This window comes from Mauremys reevesii, linkage group 9, assembly GCF_016161935.1.
Source record: "Mauremys reevesii isolate NIE-2019 linkage group 9, ASM1616193v1, whole genome shotgun sequence".
Lineage (NCBI taxonomy): Eukaryota > Metazoa > Chordata > Testudines > Geoemydidae > Mauremys > Mauremys reevesii.
Genome location: NC_052631.1, coordinates 25,248,464 through 25,272,918, shown reverse-complemented (window position 1 = coordinate 25,272,918; position 24,455 = coordinate 25,248,464). Strand labels below are relative to the sequence as shown.

The 24,455-nt window shown below is 45.5% G+C and overlaps 1 long non-coding RNA gene across 2 annotated transcripts in view; it reads left to right on the top strand.

Moving 5' to 3' along the window:
• Positions 1-23,792, top strand: part of LOC120372316 — a 98,130-nt gene extending 74,338 nt beyond the window's left edge. For both annotated transcript variants that reach the window (XR_005584855.1, XR_005584854.1), the window contains exons 3-4: positions 21,312-21,396; positions 23,289-23,792. This is a non-coding gene — a long non-coding RNA (uncharacterized LOC120372316). The remainder of the gene's footprint in view (positions 1-21,311; positions 21,397-23,288) is intronic.
• The last annotated feature ends 663 nt before the right edge of the window (positions 23,793-24,455 follow it).

The following is a 24,455-nucleotide window of genomic DNA, read 5'->3' as shown; positions in this document are numbered from 1 at the left end:
ACAAGACCATGCAATTACTAAAACCAAAGTTGCACCTGAGGTGAAAGGCCAGTGCTTTTATCCACTTAGCTATTAACCCCTACTTTAAAGCACAAGAGTGAAAACCATCTGTTCTGCAGAAGACATGGAAGCACAGAATCAATTAGTGCCATATGTACTCAGCAGAAGTGTGATTTGGGAGCCTTCATATGTTCAGTGGATAGAAGATGTCATCTGCATTTATTATTTGCTGAAGAAAATAAATATTTCCTTTGGATTATTTGTCTGAATAAAACTTTGTATTTTGTTCCTGTTGTAATTAATTTAAGCGCTGTCTCCTTAATGGAACACAGAAAATGTCTCACCCATTTATCTATCCTGTAAAAGCAATGTGTCATTTGTGGGCATAAAGAGGAAATGAGCAATTGAATTGCAATGGGATGTTGCTTTTAATTTTTCTTCTCCTTGCATAACAAACACATCACTGTGTATATATTGGATGTGCTGACTGTTGGACAGTAGTCTGTGAAGTAAATAGTCCTGAAACATGGTCAGTTATGTGTTATCTTAGCAATTGTTTTTAAAATAGCATTTCCATTGACTTTGTAAAATATCCGTGTGTTTTTCTTCTTGAGGCAACCTAAAAGAAGCCAAAGCCTTTAAAATTAATCAATAAAAATATAAAACAAATGTATTTTCCAGGACTTCCAATTATACTACTATATAAAAGTACTTGTACTATATAGCACAAGTATAAAATGACTAGCTGGTTTGCTAGCTTGATGTTACAAGCAGTATTAAGTAGACGGTGCTCATCATGTTAATTTCAGCTCCATTCAAAATACGTGGACAAAAACATTTGCTAATTGGAGAAGAATAAAATCAGTGGGCTTTTAAAGTGCATTAACACAAAGGAGGTTGCCAGCATATTAAAAATAACTACTCAGCAGTGGCTTTTTAAGGATAGGTGCTCACTTATGTAGTCACTGTGTGTTGCAAATAATGAGAGAAAAATAATCACCGCCCACACAGCAGTTCTCTGCTTCGTCAGAATAATCTACTGCATTTTATTTCTTTCAGAGTCCAGAGTCACAAACTATAGGCCTGATCCTGCATTCCTTAGTAACGCAAAACTCCTAATTGTTGCTTGAGATGCACACAATAATCTTGCTGTGCTCAGAACATATACAGGAAGCAATGCAGTCACCTTCTACACTCAGACATAAAAGGCGTTTGGCAGCATTCTGTACCAATACAATGCTGTAAAGTAGGCAGAGGCAGATTAAAATTTATTGGAGCCCTGGGCACAAAGAACATTTGGGCCCTGCACAGCCAGGGGCCCAGGAAGTGGGCGGGAGCCATGGCCCCTCCCACATATTTAAAGTGGGAGGGGCATACCTCCCCACTTTTTAACATGGGCGACAGGTAGCTGTGGCTAATGGGGGCAGCACATGTTCCCCTTCCAGATTTCTTGGGACACCTCTGGCGTGGATGCCCAGCAGCAAGGAGGCAGCACTCCCCCTGGCAGTGGTGCTCTCAATGTGTCCCTGCAGCCCAGGGATGGAGGAAGCAGCAGGGTGGCTGGCTGGTTTATCATAGTGCCTGGGAGTCATGGACTAGACCCCATTATGCTAGGCACCGACTAACAGCTCCGCTTCTTCCCCGCCACGTAGGGCTGCTTTCCTTCCCTGCTGCCGGAGTCCCATGCATTGCCTTGACCACAGGTGCTGGCTTCCTCTGGGCCATGCCCCCACCCAACCCCTTCCCCCAAAACCCCGCCCCACCTCTTCCCACCCAGTTCTGCCCCCTCCCCTGAGCATGCCCCATCCCTGCTTCTCCTCCTGCCCACAGTGCCTCCTGCATGCCACAGAATAGCTGATCATGGCGGCCAGAAGGCGCTGGAGGAAGGGGAAGGATAGGTGATAGGTGGGGTCACCGGTGGACAGGAGATGCTGGAGATGCAGGGGGGAGCTGGCTACTGATGGGTGCTAAGCACCCACTAATTTTTTTGCACCCAGAGAGTTGGCCCCTGTGACTCACCTCAGCAGATGGTCTGCAAAGCAGGGAAGACAAAACAGCCCCGTGTGGTGGGGGAGGAGCTCAGCCAGCAGCCAGCCACCCTGCTGCTTCCTCCCTCCCTTGGGCTGCAGGGACACAGGGAGAGCCTCGCTGCCAGGGGGAGTGCTGCCTCCTTGGCCTCCCCACCAGAGATGTCCCAAGAAATGTTGTGGGGGCACATCACCCAGCATGACCCTCCATGCCTGGCCTCAGGCAGGCACAGAGCAGCTGCAGCAGAGGCTGTGCTTTGCAGTGGGGCCTGCCTGAAAGCACAGCCCCTGCTAGTGGCTTCAGCCTCTTCCTGGTGGGGAGAAGGGTGAGGTGGGCCTTACCCTCCCCCCCACTATAGGCCCGTGCCCCCCTGGGCCGCTCTGTGGAGCCCTGAACCCTCCATCTGCCCTAGGTGATATGCCAGGGGGATGGGGACATGAACTGGGGGCTGCTCTCAGGTATCCTGGCCCCCTGCACCATTGAAATCAATCTGGAGGGATTGTCTTGTGCTATATGTTTGCACGATATCCAGCACACTCTAACTGGGGCCTCTGGGCACTACTGTAATTAAATGGCAAAAAACTTCTTTAGTGCAGAGTTAAGGTTGGCCAGTGATAGCTCAGGCCCTTCCAGAACATCTAATTCAGCAAAACTCACAATTCCGAAAACCAGGAAATACAGAGTTAAGGTAAACACCCATGCGGAGCCTCTGGAGCTGTCTGTAGGCATTGGGAATTATCACCATGTACTCAGCTGCATTCACTGTTTTAAGTGTAGCTGTGGGGAAATAATTTGGAACAGCTTGGAAGATAAGGACTGTGATTGTGATCTAAAGAGATTTGAGTCTGGCTCCTCTATGTATGTTATCAAAGGAAAGCGATGCAGGGAGGGATAGCTCAGTGGTTTGAGGATGGGCCTGCTAAACCCAGGGTTATGACTTCAATCCTTGAGGGGGCCATTTAGGGAACTGGGGCAAAAATCTGTCTGGGGATTGGCCCTGCTTTGAGCAGGGGGTTGGACTACATGACCTCCTCAGGTCCCTTCCAACCCTGATATTCTACCTTGGGGTTCCAATCTGCATCATTTCAATACAGAATTGTATAGGTTGTGTACTGAGCAGGGCCCTGGGGTTTCTTTGCCATTGATATTGTCATTAGTTAGGTGGAATATGAGAGCAGTCTGTGGATTTAATGATGGGTAGGGGAAAGTGTGAGTGGTATCCTGTGTGAAGGGGTTGTAAAAGGGCGTGAAGTGGTTGTTAAATTGTACACAGATATGGATTCTGTCGTGGGGAGGGAGTAGCTCAGTATTTGAACATTGGAGAAATGCAGGTAGGGCCTGTCCGTTACAGTGAAAAGGCAGAGTGCGAGTAGGTGTGTTATGGGGCATTGCTCAAACAGGGCTGAGTGGGTGTTTACCTTAACTCTGTATTTCCTGCTTTTCAGAATTGTAAGTTTTGCTGAACTCAAAGTTCTGGGAGGGCACAAGCAATCACTAGGCCCTTATCTCTATGTTAAAGTTTTTTGACATTTAACTTTCTACCTGTTTTAAAACAGAGAACTATTTGGTAGGAGTTAATGGTGATTTAGACAGCTGTAGTTCTCACCGAGGTTGATATGCTACTGGGACTAGGTAATAATCAAAATAACTAGTTTTTATACAGTGCTTTTCAGCTGTAGATCTCAAAGAATTTAACATCATTATCGCCATTTTACAGATGGGAAACTGAGGTACAGAGGTGATGTGCCTTGCCCAAGGTCATCCAGCAGGCCAGTTGCAGAGATAGGAATAGTCCCAAACCAGTGGTGTCTCAACCACCATATGGTCGAGTAATGTGAGAAGTACTCCTCCTCCTTCCATTTTGTTCTCATGGAATGGGGATCACGGTTGTGCTTTGAAATGTTTGCAATGTGTGGTTGCTAACAGGGTCAGTGAAATAAATCTCATTGATGGTCTATGACACAGAACCATGACAGCTGTATTACATTGTTGTTGCGTTAACTTTAAGCATGTGAGAGAAGACTGCTGTGTCTCTCCCCTTCTCCATCCCCTGCTCCACCATTCCCTGCAACATGTAGCCCCTCCCCTAACATTTCCAGCTCCTCATCTCCTTCCCATCCCATTAAGCCACTACCTGGCACTGTAAAATGCATTAACATGTAAGTTTCTCCATGCTAACTCTTGCCCTGTGCTGCTTCATACGCATATCACAGGCAGCAGCTTGGTACCTTCGCTATGTGGCCTGAGCTGGACCCCTTATTCCACTACCCACCACCAGCTGGGACTCCTGCCCCTGCTGCAGCCCAGCCTCCGTAGGCGCAGACTCCGTGGGTGCTCCAGCCCCGGAGCACCCACAGAAAAAAAAAATAGGGGGTGCTCAGCACCCACTGGTAGCCCTGTGGATTAGCTCCTCCCTCCCCCTCAGCCCCTCGTGCCCACCAGCAGCCCCATCGATCAGCTCCTCCTCCCTCCCAGCACCTTCCGCCCACTGCAATCAGCTGTTCAGTGGCATGCAGGAGGCACTGGGGGTGAGGGAAAGAGGTGGGGCATTGGGGGAAGGGGAACAGAGTGGGAACAGGAGGGATGGTGGTGGGAAGAGGTGGGGCATTGGGGGAAGGGGTGGAGTGGGGGCAGGGTCTGGGGTGAAGCAGAGGTCGAGCACCCCCAGGGAAATGAGGAAGCTGGCGCCTGTGTCCCCATGCATGCCACACGTCCACCCCCCTCCAAATCGGCCAGTCCCCCTCATTTCACAGATGGGCGATATGTATTAATCATTTCCTGGATTTCATTTTCCCCACCCCAGATCCCAGTGTTCACTGGGGAAAGGAGAAGTCAGGGCTGGCAATAAGCCATCCTCCACCATATCTCCAGCTTTGTCTGGTCCCCTCTCATTCGCCAGCCGCTTCTGCCCTTACCTGAGCCCTAGACCCCTCTTTGCTCCCCACCACCCATTCCCATTTACCCTCTCCCCCTTTTTCCCCCCATACCTAGCTGCAGACCCAAACCCCACTCTCTCTCTGTTCCCACCTAATTTTCAATCCCCAATTACCTCTGCCCTCCCACTGATTAGTATGTGTAATTTATTTTCTTTTCAAAAATATTTCAGTGCCTCCTGACTATTCTGCTGTACTCCAAATTACATTTCTCTCTCTTCTCCCCCTCTTAATAAAAACAACACCCTGGCAGAGGCAGATTTTTACAGTGTTTACAGTTCATTCTCAGGTTTCTGCCAAGGGTGGGTTTCAAACTTCAAAGTTGCAGACTCAGAGAGGTGTTAAGTGGCCCATTCATCTCAATGAGATTCACCTCAGAAAGAGAGGAATACAGCCTGAAACAATATAGCTCTGAGAGAGGCACAAACTGCCCCATTCATGTCAGTTGGTGTTCCCTTCCCATTTCCCCAGTGCTGGAAACTTTCTGATGTGTGTCAAACATGCCAGTTCTCAGCTCCTCTCCCCATCCTCAGCAGTGAATGTTCTTGGTGCATGCTCTGACCATGCTTAAATTCCATCCCCTGAGGGGTAACAGGGCTTCCCGAGATCCTGGCTCATGTGTGGCCTGGGGAGTTGGAATGAGACACTCCCCAGAGAGGCAAGCCCCCTGTAGGACCTGGCTCACAGCCCTATAGATGGGCATTGGGACCACTGAGCCTGGCACACATACTAGGGGACAGAGAATGACGCTCAGGGACCCCCAGATCCTAGTTCACATCCCTATGCCCCCTTGCCAACTAGGCAAGCCCTCTTCTAGCTCACACAAGTGGGGGGTGGGGGCAGACAAGGCAGGATCATACCCCTGTAGATGGGCTGGGGCACACACTGGGGAGGAGAATGGGGGTCTGATGGATAATCCTGTCCCTATTTCCCTCCCGCCAGCCCCATGTTACTCACCCCCATATTTCCTTTCCTGGTGTCCCACCCTTCCCCATCAACTGACCTCCCCCCAGCCCCTCTCCCCCTATTTCCACTTACTCTTCCTCTCCAGTCACCTTTGTCCTCTCACAGAAAGCAGTTGCCTGTGTAGTTTTTCTTTCTTAAAAAAATAGTTTCAGTGGCTTCTGAATATTCTGCTGTACTCAGATTGCTTTCCTCAAAATGAAAAACCCTTTCATAGAAGCAGATGTCTGCCCTGGGTTGGGCGTGAGCTCACAGCACCTGGGGATTCAATGGCCACCACGCAGAGGTGGCTCTAGGAATCCCGCCGCCCCAAGCAGGGCGGCACGCTGCGAGGGGCGCTCTGGTGGTCACCGGTCCTGCGGCTCCGGGGGACCTCTTGCAGATGTGCCTGCGGAGGTTCCGCTGGTCCCGCGGCTCCGGTGGAGCATCCGCTGGCACGCCTGCGGGAGGTCCACCCGAGCCGCAGGACCAGCGAACCCTCCGCAGTCATGCCTGCAGGAGGTCCACTGATCCCGCGGCTCCGGTGGACCTCCCGCAGGCATGACTGCGAAAGGTGCGCCGGAGCCGCCTGCCGCCCTGCTGGCAAAATGCTGCCCCAAGCGCGCGCTTGGCGCGCTGGGGTCTGGAGCCGGCCCTGCCACCATGTTCTCTAAAAGCCACTGAGGTCCTATGACAGTTTTCCAGATAGTGTCTTTCTGTGCATGTATTCAGGGCTTGTCTACACTTGAAATGCTTCAGTGCATGGGCGGCAAGATCTATGGGCCCGTTGTGCCTGGGGCACCATATTCCTGGTGCTCAGGCACCATGGGCCCGGCTCCAGCGCTGTCTGAGGCTGGGTCTCTCCCTGAGCCCCACCTTCAGCCCCGGGCGACCCCACCCTGCATGTCCCCCGGTGATTTAAAACAGCCCAGGGCCCCACTCACCACTGGCAGTGCAGTGGAGCTGAGTGGTTTCCTGCCTGCTCACTCCACATGGCTGCCCGCCCCTCCCTGCAGCCCCTGGGTGGGGTTGTATCCTGCCCCAATTTGTCTTGTGGACAATGGGAAGCTGCAGGGGCCGTGCCTGCAGGTAGCAGCACATGGAGACTCCCAGCCCACTCTGCCTAGGAGCCCCAGGTAAGTGCTGTACCTCCTCCCAGAGCCTGCACCCCCATCCCCTTCCCCGCACACACCCTCCCACCCGCAAACTCCCTCCCAGAGCCTGCTACAAATTACTTCTGTATAACTTACATCACTGAGGCCTGGTCTACACTGGGGGCGGGTGGGGGGTTGATGTAAGATACGCAACTTCAGCTACGGTATTCCCGTAGCTGAAGTCGAAGTATCTTATCCCGACTTACCTCCCATCCACACCGCACGGGATCGACGTCCGTGGCTCCCCCGCCGACTCCGCTACCGCCGCTCACTCCGGTGGAGTTCTGGAGTCGACGGGGAACGCGTTCAGGGATCGATATATCGCATCTAGATGAGACGCGATATATCGATCCCCGATAAATCAATCGCTACCCGCCGATACGGTGGGTAGTCTGGACATAACCAGAGGGGGGTGAATAATCCACCCCTCAAACCATGTAAGTGGTATTGACCTAAGCACCAGCATAGACGGTGCATATGTCAATATGAGAGCTTCACCACCTCTCATGGAGGCAGGAGTTACTAAACCAATGGGAGAGCTCTCCCATCGGCTTAGAGCATCTTTACCAGAAGCGCTACAGTGTAAATGATGTAGTGCAGACATACCTGAGGGGTTTGACTCTTAGGCTATCTGTCAGGGGCATGTACGACCCATCCAGAAGGACAAGATGACACACAGCGTTTGGGGTTTGATCCCTTCTGACCATTTGTCATTACTGGCCATTCCTGATCGTGGCAGGTTGCTAAGTAGTACAATGCCATATCTGCTGCCTCTTTGTGGATATCTAGAATCACGTTCCATACTTAGACCAGTTTTTAATGTAAGCACATTTTTCTTCTGGGGGTGGGGAGGGAACTGCAGGAGATGCACCGCAGGTCTGCGTCCTGCACAGATTTCCAGAACGTTCCATGCTTGGTTTACTCCAGTTAATTTCCAATGTACATCAGTGGAGAGTGAGGGTGGCTATGGACAGACTTCCCTGTGTCTGATCCTGGCCCTCTAATTCTAGTGCACAATGGCCACTTTGAGCCAAAGTAGTTAATCCTGCCCAATTGCAATAAGTAATCACAGGCATCCACCAGCAGTTAAGTTGCGGAATACAGATGCCACCCACTTGGCTGTACATCTTCGTCTTTTGTACCACATGTTCCTCCTTGTCTTCTACCTTTACTAGATGTGGCCTATTAATTCTCATATAACTCCTGGGCAGTACATACTGTGACACACATATTATGTGAGGAAACTGAGGCATGGAGCAAGTTAATGGCAGAGAGGAGAACAGAACTCTGGAGTCCTGACTCCCAGTATCCTACTCTAACCACTGAATGATGGATAGATGAGATAGAAAGCTGTGTTCATTTTCTATCCATTCATTTTTCCCCCCAGCCTTTTGTTCTCTTTAGGTTAGAATAAAACTTTGCTATTAAAAAAATAAAGATGAAAAATCCTACCAGTTAGTAGCTGATTAGATTGCATAATCCTGGCTACTGGAAAGGATTAGCATAAAGCATTAGCTGAAAGAAGTTCAAATTCTTTAATGGTTCATTATTATGGACCATAGGAAGAAAATTACACAGCAAATGCTTTTATCCACATTCATTGTAATTGCTAGGCCTGTAACCGATACAGTATAATAACCCCATGTTCTGTTTTACCAAGAGATTAAAACAATAGCTCAACATGAATCCAGAATGAATTGATAAATGCTGATAGTTGGTAATTAATCAAATTCTTACCAGCTAGCATATGTACTCTAGTTTTGTTTTGTTTCTTTCCAGGAAGGACTGGACTAAATCTCTCTCTCAAGCATAGCATTTGTATCTCTAACCCATTACAATTAATCTACTTTTTGCTCAGTCTGAGCTGCAGCCATACTTAATGACAAGTAGGGGAGGGAGGGAAGCCTATCAAACAGGATTATTCAAAAGAAAAAGAAAAAAAAAACCTCTAAGTGGATTTAAAATTGCAACCTGTCATTGCCTTCTGCAAGTCATTTTGGAAGAGCTGAAAAGTAGAATAACATTTTATCAAACACAAAACCGAAGAAGGGGGGGAAAAAAAGACTTCTCTGTGTGTGTGTGTGCGTGTGTGTGTGTGTGTGAATGGTACATTAACTGGAATGGTTACCTGATAGCTCAAAAGGATCACTGTGAAAATGTGCATGTAGTACAGTGAGACATACTGAACTAGCTCCTGGCAGAAATATTGTTATAGGGATATCAAAAGTCATGAGCAGTTCATGATGAATGGGGATGAGGGAGGGATGTCTGATGCAGTTTCCATAATTAAAGAAGTACAAGGAAGGGTTGAAGAAATAATAAACATTGAATTCAATTGTAGGGGGAATGAGAACCTTTTGATAATAAAGGAGATCCTTAGAAAACCTTTGAGATCTATTGATAGTGCAGGGCAATTGTGGTAGGTTCAGAAAGTAGTTTGTGTCTGCCAAAATTAGTCTGAGTTCCTTGAGTGCTTTTCTGAATTGATAAACAAGGGTGAGAAAGTCAATACAGTTTTTACAGCTCCCTGAAAATAGCAGCTGCTATAGCACATAACACATGGACTCTCAACTTCAGGTAGCATGGCCTAAGTGGGTGGAGCGCCCACCATTTTCCTAGCACAGTATGAAAATACCATGTACACACTGAATCTGGTCTAAACTTACACCTTTCCTCTAACTTAAATAACAAAACATAAAGCCTATCATTATTAATAATAAAAATATACATTGAGGTAGGGCTTACAAACCAAGCAAGACTGGGTCCCTTTGCCCAAGATGCTGTATAAATGCACCATCAGTGACAGTCCCTGCTCCAAAGAGTTTATAATTACATTTTTCTTAAACTTGGCTGTTCCTAGGGATTTTACCCCTCTGCAGGAACCATGTTTCCCTGCCCCTACTTCTCTCTGCCTCCAGGGAACACTAAACCCTTTGTACTTCTGCATTAGAGTTAGTTGGAGTCACTCGCTCTGCTTTTCCAGAGTGAGTCAGCATAAATAATGACATCTCTGGGTAGGGTTCTAGCACATGACATTAGGGTTATGCAGAAGTAGAGCACTGCCTCTCTATACTAGAACCTGACACCCTGTTATACCAGGCTTGTAAAATCAATTGAAAGTTGGTTTCAAAAGACAGCACAAAAGCGGTGACAGGTTGTGAGCTAAGGTCAATCTTTTATGCTATCTCTCTGATCATCATGGAGGTAAGGGTGTGGTGACCGCACTTGATACTTGCCAACTACAGTTAGGATATTTTTATACTGATGAGTGCACATTTATAGCTTGTGAAATCCATAAGCTCCAGCCAGTTCTGATGATACCCTTCTCCATAACAGGGCTTTCTAGCTACAAATTGGGGGGGGGGAGGTGGAAAGGATATTTCCCCAAGCTATCAGAAGTAGGAAAAACTCCATTAGAAAGAAAGGAAGAATGAGTGCACCTACCTTTCAGAGTATGGAAAGATACCATCTTCTAATGTGTGTCAGTTACCAGTGAATTAGATCCAGAGAATAATACAAAATGGACACGCTATAGAAAACCCACTACCAACATGAAACCTATTTTTAGATGTATTAAGTTTGGCAATGCTTGTATAGTTTTCAGTCACAACAGAGTTACTGCAACAGGTAATTATATGGAGGTGTATTGTCCACCCACCTACAACTCTAATGGAGAGGTCAAAGTGTTGCTTTAATCACAGAATTGTCTTTTCAAAAGCTCTTCTCCTGCTTTCCGAAAGAACTATTGGTAAATTGATTTTTCTGTTGCGTGTTAGGTATTCCTTGGCAGAAAAGCCGTGTGTCAAATTACAGCTCATTCAAATATATTTGTGGCAGGGATGGTAGCTAGCCTCAGGTCAGCACTCCCTCTTCAGACTCTCATGGCAGACCCTTGGAATTTATTATATGCTACTTTGGAAGTGCAAGTTAAATGTTTTATATTTATGTTTGCTGTGCTGAGCTGGTGCCCTTTGTGAGATTTCCATGCCAGGGAATTTTCTGGTTTAATGTTTTCTGGTGATTTCTTACATAAATATTAAACACTCTGTAAAATCCCATGTTGGGTGATTATATTCCTCCTAATTAAGGGCAGCTCTTGCAGCTTCAATTGGGTCTGGTATTTTTCTTCTTCTTCCCTCCTAAACTATTGTGTAGCTTTTGCTATGTGCTGTTAGCTACCAATTCCACCCCAGAAGTGGCTACACTACAGTGGTACCGTAGGTGATGAGATTCTTTTCTTTCCTGCCTTGCTCCCCAAGTTCTGGAGCCCCTGCATAAAGCCTGAGGCTTTCATGGTGGTCTCTAGTGGTGCTGGGGAGATACCATCTTTCCTTTTCATGGTGTGGAGTACTAGCTCGGCCTCTCCACTGCTGCTGCTATAGCTAATGGACTGTAGCAGCTACAACCGAGCCTTGCCACTCGGATGAACTTTGGCCAGTAAGTCCACATATTGCAGACTCACTGCATTTCTCCCTCCTTTGTCTTATCCCTGTCCCTAAGGCTGACTTGGAGCATGGCACACAGGAGATGCAGAATCCCTCTCCATGGTCTGATAGCCCCTCCCTCCCCACTAGAAATGGCCCCCAGGGAATACTCTTTTTGCTAAGGAGGACACCTAGCATGCATAGAGCCAGTAGAGCCTCAACCTAAACCACCTGTAGGTGTGAGAAGATTTTCAACCTCATTCAGCCCTTGGCCTCTCTGTTGAGATTGCCAACTATATGGGTGATTTTTTGTAATATAGACACTAGTTTCCACTAGTGGAAACTGGACTGAGACCATAAAATTCATGTAACATAAGCAACTGCACAAATAATCAGATGGTAAGGTCTTTCAGTCAGTGGGCCCCGCTCCCACAATACGATCTGAGTGGGAGAACCCTGACACCTGCACGGAGTCCCACTGAAGTCAGATTGCAGATCAGATTGCAGAATCTTGGCCCTGAATTGGTTGTGAACTAGTTCCATTATCAATTGTCTGAGTCATCCAGCCTCCCAAACTTAAGCTTTCAGAGTATTTGATACCTAAGAAAATGAGACTTTAGAAAGAGAGACAACAGATGGTACATCATTAATACAATCTGCACATCCGTATTGGTATCTTGATGGAAGAAAGGTTCGAAACTCTCAGATGTCATTAGATTAAAAACTCTCAGAAGTCTCTGTTCAAGTTATATGCATGAGCATGTGGAAGAAGCATATGTAGTTTAAGCTACTGATTTTCCACTGGAAATTTGTAACAAACCTTTGAACTCTCTTCAGGAGCCTGAGCACTGAAGAGTTAATATCCATTCTTGATCAACTTTTGAAATTCTCTGGAACAGCAAAGGTATCTAAACATATCTTGTAGCTTTGAGGTACAAGGTGAATCCATAGCATTGAAGGAAAAATAAGGAGGTAGCAGGGAAAATATATTGATCAGGAAATAAGGCGTTACTTCAGTTATATAGTCTAGATTTGCAATTATTTTTGTGTGAAGACTCAGGGCTTTTGCCTAAAAAATGGAGGAGGAGAGCCCGTTCTACTGTTCTTGTATTATATATTGCAGTTAATTACTTTCCCTGGTCCTCACATAAGCAAACATCCCAGGCCATCAGGACTGAGTCTCCTGAAGTATAAAATACAACTGGGGAATATAGACAATATAAGGAGCTACCTTCTTACTGAAGAGAATATTAAAAAAGTAACATGAAATAACTCCTGGACGAATGAATTTTGGAAGACATTAGACACCTAGTATTTTATCACACTCATCTCCTTTTCATTTAAAATGTTAATAATTACTGTGCTAATGCTAAACTCTGTGCTTCTCACTGATTCAGCCCAGGCTTATGTGGGCCACACAGGGCTCAGGTGGCAGCAAAACATGTACCAGAGGAACAAGCTTCAGCTGTAGAAAGAAATAACCTTTATTCAATTGTTTGCGTTACTGGGGGCAGCATAGACCAAATGACGCCATAGCTACATGAGCGAGTTTACAGTGGCAGGCAGCTGTACTGATGCAGCTGCGCTGCTGTACAATCACTCGTGTAGCTGCTCTATGCTGACAGGAGACCTCTCCCGTTGACATAATAAAACGACCTCAATGAGCAGCGGTAGCTATATTGGCAGGAGAGAAAGAGAGAGCGCTGTGCACACTACCACTTATGCCAGTGAAACTTATATCACTAAGGGGTGAGGGGGGTGAGGAGGGGTTACGCCCCTCAGAGATATAAGTTTAGCTGGCATAAGTGGAAGTGTAGACCTGGCCCGTTGATTGTGCTGGCCCATTGGGGACACAATGAAGGTGGCTGGTGAGAGGGTGAGCTGGTTCAACAGCTTTAGCTGGTGGGACTCCTTAACTATAGAGTTTCCACACCTTCACGGCAGAGAATACCTCCCCCATTTTCCCTATGCTGGAGCAGGGGTGCAGAGCAGCGATGCAGAGCAGTGTAGCTTCATCGAGAAACTGATACTAAAGAATCTGATTCTGCAAGGTAATCAGCACCTTCAACTCCCACTGAAGTCATGGGGTTGAATCCTTCTCCCTTTGAAGTTAACAGCAAAACTCCCATTGATTTTAATGGTGCACACTTGTGCCCATTGAAAGTCTCTCAGTGTCTATCAAGAGGTGCTGCACCACATAGGATAGGCCCAGTCTTTCCTATTGACTTCAGTGGTAATTTTTCTGCACGAGTCAAGACTTCAGGCTCAGACCCTGACAGTGTGACATTGATAGTGTTACTTTTATGGCACTGGACTGTAATGGTGCCAATACTGCATTGTGACGTTGATGAATGGAGCAGACTATAAGGGGAATGGCGTCTATTTACAAACCAGGAGTCTGATTCCTTTTGTTTTGGGTGTCAAAGAATGCAGGATTGGGCCTGAACAATTATGAAGTCATCAGAAATAGGAAAGAAAAACAAAGTTCTAACCATCATCACAATGTAATTGGCTGTCAGAATAACACACTTTTAAAAGCATGAATCCGGTGGGATATTTTAGACATTGGCATATCAATCTCTGTGTATTGCCACTATGTGCAAATGACTATGTTCTTTGAAAGGGAAAGACATTTTTCATTTTACTGCTGCATTGAAAATGGTCACTTTGACTTATTTGTTTTGTGTTTTTAAGTTGAGTGGACAGTATCTCCTCTGTTTTCTGAAATGTCTCTTTTGTCATTAATCAAATTCAAATACGTGCTTAAGCTGCTCTCTCAAATTCTTATCTGTGAACCACAAAGGAGCAATGGTTATCTGCTGGATATTTGCATTGAGTAGTTCTACTAAAAGAATTACAGATATTGCACTGGAAATGTCGGGGTCACTTTGCCACATGCTATGGAATTTCTTATCCCAGATTCTGTGTTAAGTGTAATTAGGCACTGATCCTGCAAATAGGACCATACTTAGCATTTATATAATACTTTGCATATTTGAAGCAATGTACAAACATTAAGTAATCCAGGCCCAGCCCCTGCAAACACTTGCTTAATCTGAGCATGTCTTTTCAGAATCAAAGTCTTATATGGATACTTAAATACCCACACCTGATAGATATGTTGTGAGGCTTACCCAAGCCTATCTACATTGAGATTGATGCAACTGCAACATTCAAGGGGTGTTTGTTAGCTTAGGGTGACCATATTTCCTTATGCTGTATATGGGACACTTGGTAAAATTATTCATTTTCAAGTTCAACTCGAGTTTAACAGCAATCAATCAATCAGAACTATGCAGTACAAACGTTCAAATTAACATCAAGTTAACTGAGCCCCCGCTAAAAAGAAATACTGTGTAGTTGGATTCTTTTTATTTACCTTCCTATTTTTAAGGCTTTAGGGTTCACATGGGGAGGGATGACACACACACGGGGAGAGGTGACACACCCACACTCCTGTACACCTCTCTCACGCAGGAAGGGTGACTGACCAACCCTCCCCTCCCTACCTGGTACTCTCCGCCCTCCATGCCTGGCTGGGCCCCCAGGACAGACGCGCCTCTCCTGCTACCTAGCACCGTGTTTTTCTGAGGCAACGTGGGGGTGGGGGGGAATGACGCAGGGTCACATGTCCCCCTCCCCAGATTTCTGCCAGGGTTCACACCAGAATGTGGCCATCAGCAGCCTTTCATCACTGTGTGGGAGGGAAGGGACAGGAGCTGTGTCCAGCCACAGGGGAGGGTGGGGAGAAGTGCAGTAGCGTAGCTAGGGGGAGCGGCCGCTCCCCCACCGAGCACAAGTAGTGCCTTTTTAATTTTACTCAGGTTCCAACTCACATCAGTGGGGGGAAAAAAAGGCGCCACTCCCCACCTCCATTGGTCTATCCAAACTCTCCCCTTCCCCACCCCCTGCCACCTGGGTGACCCTTTAAAGAACTTTACTGACACCTCCCTTCTTGCATCGGGTTGTAACATGAAGCAGTAGCTGATTGGTCAGAAGGCCCCCAAGTTATGATTTGATTGGTTGATATAGCACCGCCCTAGGATGGAACGGACTTCACCATGTGCTGGAGAGGGGGTTAGGGGCACAGTATGTGATCCCGGGGGAATGGGCATGGGGGACGGGGTTGGGATATCCCCACACGGTGGCTGCTTGGGGGCGCTGTGCTGGATGTATTAGCCTTTGGGTGGAAGGGGAGGGCAGCTGAGTCCCCTCCCAGGAGCTGCACTCTGTCCCTCCTCCCCGAGATGGTACAACCCGGCTCAGGGTCCCCTGTTCAGTGTGCGCTGCACTGGGTCTGGTCTGTCAACTCTGAATCTGCGCTGCCCCCGAGGTGATGCTGCTGCCCCTGCTGCGGAGAGCGCTGCTGGGTTGCCCTCCACTGCTGGGTTCTGGGGTCCCCCCAGCAGCGCCCCCTCCTCATATGTCGTCCCCCCCCAGGAGCCCCCTGGTGTGCGGGGTCCCAGTGCCCCAGGAGCTCCGGCTGCCCGCTTCCTTCCATGTGTGGCCCAGCCGGGCCTGATGTTCCGCTCCTTGCCGCGGCGTGGGTGTGACCTGGGCACCATGCGCTGCAGCGCTTTTTCTGATGGGGCAGCGCTCTGGGTCTTCCGTGGCACTTCGGTGGCGGGATCTTCACTTGCTTTGGGTGTCTTTGGCGGCCCTGAAGCTTCATCACTGAAATGCCGCCAAAGACCTGCAGAACGAGTGAAGACAAGTTGTATTTCAGTCAACTGAGCGGTATTACAATTGCCTGATCAGGGCCGGCCTACAACATTTTGGCACCTGAGGCAGGGAGCTCAAATGACACCCCTATGGCCCCTCGCTTGGGCCAAAACTTTGAAAGGTCTCAATTCTGCCTTCTTCCTGTTCTACTCCTCTCATGGTTCTGGTCTGCTATCTACCCCAATAAAGGAGAACTAACATCTTAAAATGCCTTGTTCAAAAATTTTAAGTAACTCTTAACTTTCAAAAGCCTGAACAGCAAATGTAACTTTTCTTGTCTACATAGTAAACACTGGCATTTTTATCTGTTTGAATAATCAAAGTGATGCTTTCTGTGCCTTCTTGGTTGCAAAGATTTGAACTGCTTCCTGAAGGTCCACAGTCGGGGCCAACTCACACTCTGTTGAGATGGTTTCAAGGCCAAGCAGCCTCTCCTGTGTCATTGTTGAGCATAGCTGTGTTTTTATTAACTTCAGCTTGGAGAAGCTGCGTTCTCCACTGGCAACTGTTACAGGAAGTGTTTGAAGTATGTGCAGCACAACAAAAGCATTTGGAAAGAGGGTTGTCATCTTATTTGTGCACATATATTCCAGAACAACCTTTGGAGTTGATCCTGCTGAAATGTATCTTGAAAGGGCTTTCAGTTCATCACCTCAATATCACGCACGTCATCATGTGTCAACACTGTCTCTAGTGTTCTGCATTGCTGGTGTAGGTCTTCTTCAGGTATAGTGAGGAGTTATGGAATATCATACAATATCTCAAATATATTGCTGTGTTCCTTGAGCTGCATGAAACATTCTTCAACTGACTGTATTGCACAATCTAGCACCTGGTTAAAGAATCCAACTTTGAATTGTTGTTTGGAGTCTCTTATGGGATTATCCCTTGCCTTGTAATCAAAATGTTGTCTTCTTTGGTGATTCTTGTATTCTTGAATGGGTGGGAAATAGCTTCAGTGTGAATTTCCTTTGCCAACTTCTGCGCACTCTTCAGAATGTTTTGAAATCCCTCATCTGACCTGTAAGACTGTAGGTATGACTTTGCTTTGTCCAGTTGTTCCATTGCTCAAGATATATCAAGGTCAACACCTTGGAGTCTCTTGCTTAAAACATTTATTTCAAATAATATGTCATGCCACAACACTAAGCCACACAGAAATTTGAAGCTATGTATGTTTCTGGTGATTCCATTTCCCTCTGCCACTGTTCTCTCACAAACAGTTCCTGTCATTGCATTATCTTCCATAATGGCAACTATGTCATCATCTATCTTTCCAATTTGGTATTTGATAGGCTTTATTGCCTCCACTCGACTTTCCCATCTTGTGGCACTCAGTGGTTTCAGTGTCAGAGGGGATGTTCCCAGATGTTGCTTCAAAATTTGCCTTCCATGAGTTGATGCAGAGGAAAAATACATAGATGCTTTTAATTACATTAAAAATTTCAGCAGCCTCACTAGAAGCTGATGCTGCATCACTGACCACCAGGTTTAATGAATGAGAACTGCATGGGACAAAAAAAGCTTGAGGGTTTAACTCTTGGATCTGTGTCTGCGCTTCTCTGTTCTTTACTCTCATGTTGGCTCCATCATCGTAGCCCTGACCTCTCATATCAGTTGTCACAATTCCCATATCTTCCAGCTTTTTAAGAAGCACATTTGTCATACCAGCTCCTGTAGTATCATCAAGGTCAATAAACTCTAGAAAATGCTCTCTGACAGTCACCATTGCAGGGACATTTTCACCAGGTTCTGTTCTTGTTACAAAACGCACCATTAAAGTCATTTGTCCCATATGGCTGAAGTCAGGTGTGAAGTCCAGAATAACAGAGTAATATCTTGCTGACTTCAGATCTGCCACAATTTTCTGTTTGACTTTTGTTGCCAGTAACTGTATGATCTCATTTTGAATGGTTTTTCCAAGGTAGTGGTGTGTATGTACGTTTCTTGAGTGGTGACTCTTCTTAGATGCTCCTGGAGTACATCATCAAACTCAGCCATCAGCTCCACAATTTTAAGGAAGTTTCCATTGTTTGGCACATACAGCTAATCTGAAGTGCAACTCAGTGCTAGGTTTTGAGTAGCAAGCATTCTCACAATGGCCATGAGCCTTTTCAGAACATTTTGCCAGTAAAAAGACTCTGATGCAATCTTCTCTTGATGCTGATCATCTATGGTGGCCTTTAACCTTAGTCTCATTCAAGCTCTTTCCACCTATGGAATGCTCTCTGGTGATTTGCTGCCTTCTCATGGCATGCCAGATTTTTCCAGTCCTTTGTTCCTATAGAACCCAATGTGGCTGGAACATTAGACTGGAAGAGTTTGCAACAAAACAGTATGCAGCATTCTAGGCTTTTGAGTATATAAGTTGTGGCCTCTCCACTTTGCCACCATTGGGGATTTCACGCCAATAGTGTGTTGGATGGAAACTTCTATTTTCATTGTCTTTGGGGAACATGAAGTTTTTCACTTGCTGTGGCCCATGCAGTACAAGGAAGACCCTCAGGCTACTGCTCAAGTGTGTCCATAGTCCTGGATCATCTAGACTTAAGGAACTAAACTCAGCAGCAGCTGTTTCTTGCGCCTCCACCACACTCTTCTCTGATCTACATTTTTCTTCAGGAATGTGCATAGCTACATCCATTTGAGATGGAGATATGGATGCTGCAGTAGCTGCCAGGTCTCCTGCACTCTGACTAACTGGAAAATCAGGCATTTCCTCACCACTCACATCCTCACTGGGGCCGGAAGGCTCACCATGAACATTTGTGTATATGTATATCTCAAGAGCTCCTTGCTTAGCTAGAAAAGCTTCCTTTGCTTTCTTTCTTTTTCTGAATGCTGCCCCAGAGAGGCGTTTTCTTCTGTCACTCATGATTGCTGTTCTGTGCCAGCTATAGTGGCTCTCAACACTCAATTGAAGGGGACAAATAAGCAGGCTGGTAGCAGGGCCTGAGTGAGGGAAGAGATCAGCGTCACTTGTTCTCCTCAAGTGGGTTGAGGGAAGCAGCAGGAAACAGGAAGCTCCCTGAGAAGCTGATGTTAATCAGTCCAGGCTCCTGGGGGTGCTAGAGAGGTACATAAGAAGCTCCTCCTCCTCTCTCTCCCTATAGCTCCAGCTGCTTTCTGTTATTTCCTCTCACCTTTTCTCCTGCCTGCCTATTATGTCCCTTGTGCCCTCCTTCCTCCAGCACAGCACTCCACCATCTCTGTGCATCTAGAGCAGAGAGAATACATATGCACCAGTGGCAGACACACTTTTCTACACTCTGGGTCCTAGTAGCCCCTTCCCCCCCACACACATACAGTCTGGCACCTGAGGTGGCCACCTCAGTTTGCCTCATGGTAAGGCCAGCCTTTTGCCTGATCTCTTCATTGTAGACAAGGGCTTAGAAATACAGTACTGAAGTGCTTCACATTGGGAAAGATGTGTTTGCAAGCAGAGGATTAGATTTTTCTTTTTAAATGCAAGCTTAAATTCTGCAAAATGTATTGGAAATACATCAACTCTACTAGGAGACCCTAAGTCAATATTATGTACAGCACCAAAGGTGTGCATGGCACTTTGCAGATAAACAAAATGATAGGTCCCTGTGCTGAGAAAAACACAATCTACATTAAACTTAATGCAGAAAAGGACATCAGTAAACAAAGTATAAGGGAGGAAAATGGGAGGACACTAGTTATAATAGAGAGAAAACATGAAGTTTATGTAATGTTGTGTACTCATGTATGCTATAGGATGGAATTTTCATAGTGTATATTTTCAGTGTCCCAATCATAGTACCCATTGAACAGCTTGATGCTTCAGAAATATATCTTCATTATTATTTGATCTCTCTCTAGTTGAAATGTTGGTAGATGTCATGACTGTGATTCATTCATAAATTTATTTTCATATGCATAGTTAAACATTGCCAGTATTGCAAGTATTGTCATACCTTAGCTCTTTTTGGTCCTACTTTAATTTTGCTCACAGATAAATCTTTTAAATCTACATAGAAAATGCAGCGTTTTCTTTCATCAACTTCTTTGAACAGCTCTCTTTCCAATATCAGTGAAACAAGCAACTCGACCCAAAGGCAACTTTATGACCTCAACACCTGTCCCATTGCCAGGGCCAGATGGAATGTGCCAGCTTTCTTCTCCTCACTTGCTTGCTCTCTCTCTCAGCCAGTGGTGCCATTTCAGGATTGGGGGGGTGGGGTGAGGGAATCACTTTAACCATGATTCCAGGGGCTACTTAGGCACCTGAAAACTAAACTAGAGTTTTCTTGCAGATAACTTAGAAATTAGTGACAGGAACACTGTATCTAAGTTCTATATAAAGAAAGAAAAAATATACAAACACCAATTAAAGCCATATTTTAAGTTTTTATATGCAAGTTTAGAACAATTATGAGATAATACAGCAAGATATTCCCAATCCCAAACCTTCTGAAGCCTTAACACAGATATCAGAAACACAAGTTTGATACATTATACACTATCTTTAGTAGAGAGAAATAAAATATGCTTAAAATCCGCTTACTTTCTCTAACAGACACACACTGTGTTACTACCATTGTCTATTTTAGTCAATTGTTTTTCACTCCACTAAAAAAAGCGTTTACTTAATTTTAACATACGTGATTCCAGGTTTTTTCTCTTAAAAACTGGAATTATTTTTTCTAATTATTTTGGCATTTATGTTTACCGACCACAATCATGTATGTGACTCACTAACATTTGACTCCATCATTATTAGTAGTATCAGACTTGGAACTGCATTTATTTTAATACAAATTAAGTATTTTATAGCTATAACTAAAAATATAATTTGAAAATAAGCAACCTTAATTTGCACAGTGTCTAAAGTTGTGTTTAGACAACTATTCCCTGCCACTACCTCTGATTTGAGGTGTATCAAAACTAGGGATATTTTTGTGCAGACCAAGCTCATCAACAAGAATAGGATACGTCTGCTTTGATTCAATGTTCGCCTCTCTTCCTTTAGCACTGCCTGTTGCACTGAGATAATAGGTTTTCAGATGTTGGGTTTTTTAAATTAATCAGTAGAAAATTGGGAAAAGTTAATTACATATTATTATAGCTTTATTTTAATCTAGGGCTTGGGTTTGTACTGATGATGGGAGAAAATGGAGTTGTTACTTCTAACAGAAGAGAATCAGTATCTAACAAATTAGTCAGCAGGTAAGATTTTTTAATTTTTTTTTAAAGTCATCCAACAAGGATATATAGCATTAAAATTATGAGCACTCTTGCATCTGTAATTCTGATCTTAGGACCAAGTAGCATCCCCATATGCGGTTGGGCACTAAGTATGGGGTGGGCACAAAGAACCTGCCCCACTTTCTTCCGCTGTGCAGAGGTTGCTGCAGAATTGTGAGGTTGGGCACCATCGCTACCCCTGTACACCAAGAGCATACGGACTGTGTGAAGCTGGCATGCGTGGTGGTGGTATCCACAGACTAGCCTACTTGTAGTGGGAGGGAAGGGGATGGGGCAAGGGCCCTGTCCCCACTGCACCAACTAGCACAGCTTGCACCTTTCTAAAAGTTGCAGAGGTAGCCATTCTCCTGCTGCACAATGCCTCCAGGATCTTCCACCGGGGCACCATGCTTTCGGAGCAGCATATAGCACAGCGTAGGAGAGTGGACCCACTGTTGCCACACCCCCTCATGGCAGGGCAGGCTCTCCTCGTCTAGCACCACATGTCAACAGCTGCTCTGGCCCTGCAGTGGTCTGCCCCCGTCAGAGCTCCAGCCATTTTAAATCTTTCCCCTTCTGTGGTATGTGTCCCAAATGGGGAGCATCCCACATGACTCTAGTTGTCAATCTGCCATCTTCTGCTCCTCAAGGGCTCCTTTTTCGTTCCACTCCTCTGTCAGAGTAGTGGCCCCAGGGCCTCTCCCTTGAATCTTTTACTCAAACGCAGAGGAGAAACAAAATCCAAGATGAAAACAATTTAATCCATCCACGTCCTGCCCTTTTGTCAGTGCTCACTACCAGAATGGGCTCCACCCCAGGGACTTCTCTGTATCTCCCCAGGTTCCATTCTACTACCCTCTCTTCCTGCAGTTTCCCCCCAATTTGTGCTTCCTTTCTTTATACATCTCTTAGCTCCTTACCCCAGCTGGGCTTTATCTTTAATTAAGCTTGGCTGACCCTCCAGGTGCAGCCAGGTAGCATAACTGGCCTCTCAAACCCAATTTAACCTTCTTGTTGCCCATTTGGGGTACACATCCCACCACACACAGTATATGGCTTAAACCCCAATTTAGCTCTTAATCCTATATTTATTTTTATCAGCATGTTGCTAGTGAGTAGAATGGGTTGAAATGAAATCTGTGATATTTATTGCAATATCTTCTGATAGAAGCTTGATAAATATGTGACCAATAATAACAATTTATAGTTCTGCATATTAAGGTGCGGAGGGCTTCAGGGCACATGTGTATCACTACAGGGGGATATTTTTCTACCATGTTCAGCATTACTCAAGTGGCTAAGTGCACAGGGTTGCCATCCCCTAAAACATTGAGTTTTGGATACTGCATTTGATGGATCAGTGATCTCATCCTGTAATGGAAAATCCTTTGCATCTGTGAATCATAGGTTACTGGTCAGAAAAATCATAGCATACGATATCTGGCTTCATTTAGATAAAGTCAGGACCACACCTACCTTATGCAAAGTTCCAGATATTACCCGTGCACCCTTGCACTTAGTCTTCCTTAAACAAGGCTGTACAATGCAAACAAGGCCTTAGTCACTCATGCTCCTGAAAGGGCCTTCTTTCCTGTGTATATATTGAACAGAGAAGAGGGCAAATTCATCCCTGGAATGACTCATTTTATCTGTGGTATTTATAGTCCAATAATTGTAGCATCTAGGTGCTGACTTCAGAGCAGTTATGCCAGGTATGAATTTGTCACAGAGAATTCAAATATGACTCATACATTACAGTAATGTTGCTTATTGCACTCCATAAAAATCTTGTCACTAAACTTTACCTTTATCCTATATGTGACCTAGTCAGCTGAGAGATGCCAAGAACAATCAAATTATTTCTTTTCCCCTAGACATGAGCAGCCTCACCCAAATTAAAAGAAAAGATCCCTAACCAGCAAGACATGCCTTGCAGGGTAAGGGAATTAAACACTTCTGTTTCCTGCGAACCTGAATTACACCACATGGAATAACATATTCGTGACTTTTCCTCTGCCAGCCTGTTCTCTTCAGATCAACATCAATGTGTCTCCTGATGACGGAGGATTCTTCATATGAAAGCCATCAAGAGGAATACTAAAAAGACCTTAATAATTAACCTGTTGTGACAGTGACAATATATGGGGAAGTTAGGCCAATGGAGCCATGCAGGACAACTTCAGATTCCACACACCTACAGCATCCTTTCTTCTAAGACCCCCAGGAACCATGAGGTTCTAACCCCCACACAGCCTCCTCCTATCTGAGGTGGCTAGATACCGCAGTGCAGGGCCATGTAGAAAAACCTTTTCCTTGTAAGTATATTAGATAAGCTAGAGTAGCTTTCCTGAAGCAGCAAGGAGAATGCCACTGGGTTTACTGGCCTTCCGTTATGAAGTTTGTTTTGCAAGAAGGATCAATTTGACCTGTGCTAATAAAAAATCCAACTGTGTGATACTTTTCTTGATGTGGACAGCTGTTGATTAGGAAATGTGTATAGTTCAGTAACAGTGAGGGTGATTAACCAGTGGAACAAACTACCAAGGATAGTGGTGGATTGTCCATTTCTCGCTGTCTTCAAATCGTAGAAATGTAGGGCTGAAAGAGGCCTCAGGAGCTCATCTGGTCCAGCCCCCTATATTGATGCAGGACCATGGATATTGTCCATTGTTATCTCTCCTTCATCTTTCTCTTGCACCTAATGTATTTATAGAACCTCTTCTTATTGCCTTTTATGTCCCTTGTTAGGTGTAACTCATTTTATGCCTTTGCTTCTCTGATTTTGTCCCTACATGTTTGTCCTATTCTTTTGTGCTAATCCTTAGCTGTTTGCTCATGTTTCCACTTTTTGTAGGATTCTTTTATGATTTTCATAAAATGCTCCTGATGGAAGTTTACTGTTCTTCTTACATTTCCTTCACATTGGAATAGATTGCTGTTGAGCCTTTAATATTGTGACTCTGGGAAACTGCCAGTGCTTCTGAAGAACTTTTCTCTCAAGACTGTGGATACCTTTCTGGAAGATACACGTTAGTCAAACA